The 6301-nt window shown below is 45.0% G+C and overlaps 1 protein-coding gene across 1 annotated transcript in view; it reads left to right on the top strand.

The window, feature by feature from the left end:
• The window catches only part of CACHD1 (cache domain containing 1), a 209636-nt gene that overhangs the window by 108740 nt on the left and 94595 nt on the right, over positions 1-6301 (top strand). The window lies entirely within an intron of this gene.

Here is a 6301-nt window from a genome sequence, read left to right as displayed (position 1 = left end):
ATTTTCCTTGGGATTCAATTTGCTCATTTGAAAAATGAAATGTTTGCACTAAATGGTCCCCGAGTTCCTTGTAAGTCTGAATTTATGATCTTGTGCTTTTATTGTTATGAGGGAACTCTCGGAGAGGATCATCCCTCCACCAGTACAGGTCAGCAGGTAAATTATGTGTTAGAGGATAGCCGGGGGCTGGCTCTGCCAGCTTATGGCAAGATTGGAATCCAGTTCTTTTGACCACAAGGCCACCGCTCCCTCTCTGCTGGGCCAAGCTGCCATGATGGAGACAATCCAGAAAACACGCCAAGACCCTCGCCCTCAGGGATCTGATCATTTTTGTCCTTGCTGCTATTTGTCCATCGTTCTTGAAGTGCTGCCATGACATATAAGGGAATTGGATTTGGGTGAGGGAGGACTGGCTGGGCAAGGTCACCTGCCTCACTTTCCCCTCCAGAGCCATCTGGGTCTGGTGGTCTGATCGAGGTCAGGATAACTGGAGATGGCCCCGGGTGCCCGCGGCGTGTCTTAGCCTTTCTAAGCCGACGTCTTTAACACATCTTAGTTTGACTGAGGCAACGCCCAATCAGAGTATGTGAGGGGTGAAGGAAGAAGCCCAAAATAGATTTTAGGAGAAGACCCTTAAGTGACTTCAGTAACTAGTAAGCTATGAGAAGGCAGTGTGTGTGTGTGTGTGTGTGTGTGTGTGTGTGTGTGTGTGTGTGTGACAGACAGACAGAGACACAGACACAGAGAGACATACACAGAGAAAAAGAAAGACAGAAATAGAGAAAGAGACACAGAGAGAAAAAGAGAGACATACACAGAGAAAGACAGACACACACACACATACACAGAGACACACACAGAGACAAAGAGACACAGAGAGACAGACAGAGAGTGTGAGGCGGGGGGAGAAGGAGGAGGAAAAAGGCAGAGACAGAGACAGATTTATTGATTCAGAGGAGAGAGAAGTTATGATTACAATTACAAGGCTAATGTCATCCCCTTTTATATAAAATATCCTGAAAAATATCAACAAGCAGAAAGACCAGCTCTCGAATTAGAAGTCAGCAAGAGAAACTGAGAGGGAGAGGGCTTGTCTGTTAAATTCTGTGCACGCTCTGAAGGTTGGCCATATTAAATGCTCACTCCTTTGCATTCAAACAGGCTTTTTCCTCTGAATCTCAGGCCCCTGGGGTAAAGGGGCCGCATTGCCCAGGCCTGTCAGTTGCATTGTGACATATTTTAAATACAGATTTTCATAGCATTGAAGGCTCCTTCTAGCTCTTGGGCTTAGAAAATGGCTGTAAATAAAGTGTGTACTTGAGGTTTTCTGTTTGTACCTTCTGGAGACCCCCTCCTCCCTCGGCTCCCTCCTCCGGGCCCCCACCAGTTCTCTGAAATGGAAAGCTGAGGAGGAAATAAAAAAAGGCTTTGGAAAATAAAGGCTTCTGGGAAGTATGCAAATGGGGGAAAACGTCTATGGGAAAATTAAGGAAGACAAAATTCACCGAGGGAGAAGGCCACTGATGTTGGGATGAAACGTTGTCATTGGAGATGCCGGTGACTGGAATCGGCTCCCGGGGGACGGAGGCCCGTTTGCTCCCTACCTGTCTGCGTCTGACCTCTGACCTCAGGCTGTGGCCAGCCCTTGAACAGCCCCACAGATGACAACCCCGTTTGAATCCTCATCTCATCAGCATTCAGACACACCTCAGGGGCAGAAGGGAGAAGGATAAAAGGACAGCAGCGGATGAAAAGTTGAGCCCGGCAAGAAAAATATTGTTAATTGTGCCGGGGAGGGCCGGGGGAGGGCTCCCCTTGTCGCTTTGTCTCCAGAACTCCCTTTGTTATCTCTCTGTTATATGGACTGAGGTGAAATCCACTTTTCATGCACATCTGGTATCAACTTGGTGGAACTCGGCCCCGGAGGTCCCTTATTAGTTTTTTATTTGTCCGAGATCTTTTTCTTATTCCCTCTTTTTTCCATGATGCACTCTGTAGATTTTATAAGATTTATATGATTTTATATGTAGATTTTATATATGTGTGCATGTACACGAGTGTGTTTATCATACATGTGCAGGAGAGTGTAGACATGTGCACACATGTCTGCAAGCATGCAATACACATGTGCCCCAGACCTGGATAGACAATAATGAACACTACTGTCTGGAAACAGTTTTCACCCGTGTCCTTTGATCGGTTCTGTGCACTTTATGGCCCCAGAGAGCGACCAGGCCTCTGAGGGGTGGCCAGGCTCGCCCACATCTCGTAGCCAGGTTTGTCGGATGGAGCCCTTGACCCCAGGCTTGCGTGGCCTTCAGCCCGACCCTCAGCCCAGTACTCATCCTTATTTTAGAAGGTCGATGGCTACGTGAATATGCTACTTCTGGAGCAGTAAGTTGCTGCAATGGTCCAGCCATTTAAAAAGTGATTTTGCTAGAAAAGTCACCAAAGTTTTAATATCTTCCATTCCAGGGTTTCTACCCCAAGGAGGACAAAGAAAGTTCATAAGACACACAGAGAGATACCATCAATATATAGGGATAAAAACTGAGCCTAAGATTCATTCATTTAGGGTATTGGGAAATTAATTCTTTGACAGTGGGATTATGGGATTTTCTTCCAGAATCATAGAGTCTTTTGTAGCACAGAGAGATTAAATAATTTGGCCAGAGTCCCACAGCCAGGGCATGTCAGAAGCAGAATTTGTGTTAATCTTTGTGGCTTAGACGCCAACTGTGGATATGTATGTGTGTGTTTATGCGTATGTGTATTTGTGGATGTGTGTGCTATGTATTTTGTATATTTGTGTCTAGTAGTATATGCATTTGTATGTGTGTCTATAGATTTTTGATGTGTGTGTACATATATTTGTATGTGTGTATATTTGTGTGTGTGTGATTTTTGTATATGTGTGCATTTGTGTATGAGTTTTGGGTGTGTCTGTCCATGTATTTGTATGTGTGTGTGTTTGTATATTGTGTATTTATGTGTGTGTGTATATGTGTGTATGTGATTTCTGTATATGTGTGTATTTGTGTATATGTGTATAGGTTTTTGATGTGTCTGGGTTTTTGGGGTATGTATATGCGGTCATTTATCTTTGTGTATCTTTGTATATTGTGCAGTTTGTGCATGTATCTGTGTATATACCTATAGTATGTTTGTGCATTTATTTTTGTGTGTATTTATGTATTTGTGTTCACGAATGCTGTTGCGCATACATTCACGTTTACAACCCCTAAGACCTGGGTGACGGCTGTAATTTCACCCTAAGAAAAGGTGAAGGGGGATCATTTAAGACTTGAAATGCCTCCGACTTTCCTGTCCGGCTACACGTTTATGTCTGGGGGGCTACAGTGGTCCTAGTGTCATTTTAAGCTTAAGTAATTTTAAGACATCTTCCTGAGTTGCAATCTAGCCTCAGACACTTAGTAGCTGTGTGATTCTGGGCTAGTCACGTAACCCTGTTTGCCTCAGTTTCTTCATCTGTACAATGAGCCCCATCACTCCAGTGATATAGTGAGTGAATTCAGGGTTGGGCTTAGAATGAGGAAGACCTGAATTCAAATCTTACCCCGATGCTTTACTAGCATGTGACGGAGCGGGTCTCATAACTCCCCAGTCCTCAGTTTCCCGCCCTGTAAAGGATGGCGGTCTGACTCCACGAAGCCGCCTTCCAGCTCACAATCTGTGATTCCGGGGAGACTTAGAAATCTGAAGAAAACAAGTGGAACAGAATCCCACCCGAAGCCGTCTCACCCACGGACACGGAAGCCCTCAGAAGGGCCCTCTTGTTCTCGGCCTGCCCGCTGCCGGGTCGATGCGCAGCCTGATGGAAATGATTAGCGATCCTCTGGTGTGCCGATAATAAATCATTCTCCACAACCAATTAGCTATAATTCTATAAGTCATTTCATTGGCACAACATCCCATTAACAAGCAGAACCCTTGGAGACCTGGAAGTGAGCTGTCGTGTTTGACGGAACAATGGGAGCAAGCCCGGGGCCCGCTCACGCCAATTGGGCCTCATTATTCCTGGTCACAAGTAAATCATGATGAAGTGAGCTGCTCTTAATACTTAGCAAAGACATTTATTTGTGGGCCCGACAGCCTCGCAGGTGCATGGGCCCTTCTCACTGTACACATTTGCTTCCAGTTTACTTGGTTTTTTTCCTTATTTATTCATTTGCAAGAGTGAAGGGAAAGTATTTTTCCCCTAAAAAGGCCTGCTTCAGCCACCAAACAAAACAAAACTCCAAACTTTAATCAGAAGCCAGGAAAGGGACTTGCCTCATTACGCTGGGTAGTCAAGGAAAACATTTCGACATTCATTCTGAGCAGTAAAATGGGAAAAGGGAAAATGGGAAAATGGGTTTGTGAGTCCCGGAGCCCTCCAGCCGCAGGCCGCCGAAGGCCGGGGCCCCTGCAAAGGATCCAAATGCAGGAAATCAATTAGATTGCAGAAGAAGCTGAGGAAGAAGGAAGTTTCTCTCCAACCAAGTTCATGGATCCCCTTGAATCTGCCCACAGTTCTAGGGTGGACTTTAGGCTAAGAACTCCTGTTCTAGAGCAAAAAGCAAGAAAACTAGCTGGCAATGGTGGGTAATGAGTCCCGGAGCCCTCCAGCCGCAGGCCGCTGAAGGCCATGGCCCCTGCAAAGAATCCTTATGCGGGAAATCAGATTGCAGAGGAAGCTGAGAAAGATGGAGGTTTCTCTCCAGCCAAGTTCATGGATCCCCTTGAATCTGCCCACAGGCCTGGGGTGGACTTTAGGCTAAGAACTCCTGTTCTAGAGCAAAAAGCAAGAAAACTAGCTGGCAATGGTGGGTAATGACTCTTCCAAACAGTTCACATTTGGAGGACTTTACTTCCAACAGTGAACAGGAAGTGTGTGAGGTAGGCTCAGGATTTGGAGGAACTGGGATAAAACCTTACATATTCAGTTGATTTAACTACACAATGTATTACATATAAATTATATATAACTTATTATATATAATTTTAACATTAGAATTACATTATAAATTATAAATTTATAACGCACTTACACATGTGGGATATAAAGATACGTTCTATTAGGGACCCATCACACCATCACTTCCTAGGTCTCCATCCTGCTCCTAGGAGGTAGATTGTATTGGAAAAATAAATGACCCCTGCTCTACCTTCCCACTTTTACAGAATCTGGACAAGGTATTAGACCCTTCAGCCCAGAGGGAACCTGCTAACAATGTCTGGTTCGGCTTCCCGTCTCCCTTAAGGGCTCTCAGCCTTCCTGGGAAGGCAGGGGGCTGTGACAACCTATGTTGTGATTGAAGTAGAGTGATACCAGGTGGCAAAGAGTCATCTACACACAATAGCAAGTTGTTTATGTGGTCCCACCTGCGCAGTATATACTGGGCACATGCTCAGTGGTGTTTTGGTTACATAAGGGTATGAGGGTATAAAAGAGGGGAAAACTGGGATTAAATGGACTTCACCCATCCTCGGGAGTCTCACCTTATCACTCCTCTACTAAGGCAGTATGTTTAACCACCCCAGCGGGAGGGATCTAGAAAGCACAGTACATTTTGTCATTCCCACTTGGGGCCTCTAGAAAGCACAAAACACCCTGGCATGGAGGCTCTAGAAAGCAGAACACAACAGGTTTGGGCTTTTTTTAATTGTCATTTCTAGCATTTAGTTTAGTGTCTGGAACACAGCAAATGCTAACTATCTACATTATCTGTCTATGGCAGTCACAGCTGTGTGTTTTCCCCATCTCCCTACTTTAAGGGAAGGGAGTATCCCTTCCGTATTTGTATTCATAGTTCTTAGCCTTGCGGCTGGCCCACAGTAGGCATTTTATCAATGCTTCTATTTGTTTATTTTCAGTTAGGAATTTGGGGACGGCTCTTCTTTGTCATCTTTAAGGGAAGGGAGTATCCCTTCTGTATTTGTATTCATAGTTCTTAGCCTTGGCTGGCCCATAGTAGGCATTTTATCAATGCTTCTATTTGTTTATTTTCAGTTAGGAATTTGGGGATGGCTCTTCTTAGTCATCTCCTGGTTAGCCCACGTCTAACACTTGATCACCCCAAAGAGAGCGCTCCATGTCCTTTTATTTGAGAACAGCTTGTGGGGGACCCAGAGCTGGACCTTCAGGGAGGAAGAGCTGGTTCAGATCCCCACCTCAAACCTTTACTAGCTGTGTGAATCTGGACAGGTCACTTAACTCAGTCTCAGTTTCCTTATCTGTAATAATGAACTAGAGATAGGGAGTGGGCTGTGATTTCAGTGAAACAGAGAACACCTTGAT

The sequence above is a fragment of the Antechinus flavipes genome, chromosome 4 (assembly GCF_016432865.1).
Source record: "Antechinus flavipes isolate AdamAnt ecotype Samford, QLD, Australia chromosome 4, AdamAnt_v2, whole genome shotgun sequence".
Taxonomy (NCBI): domain Eukaryota; kingdom Metazoa; phylum Chordata; class Mammalia; order Dasyuromorphia; family Dasyuridae; genus Antechinus; species Antechinus flavipes.
Note: the sequence above shows the minus strand (reverse complement) of the source record. Positions and strands in the feature narration are given on the sequence as shown.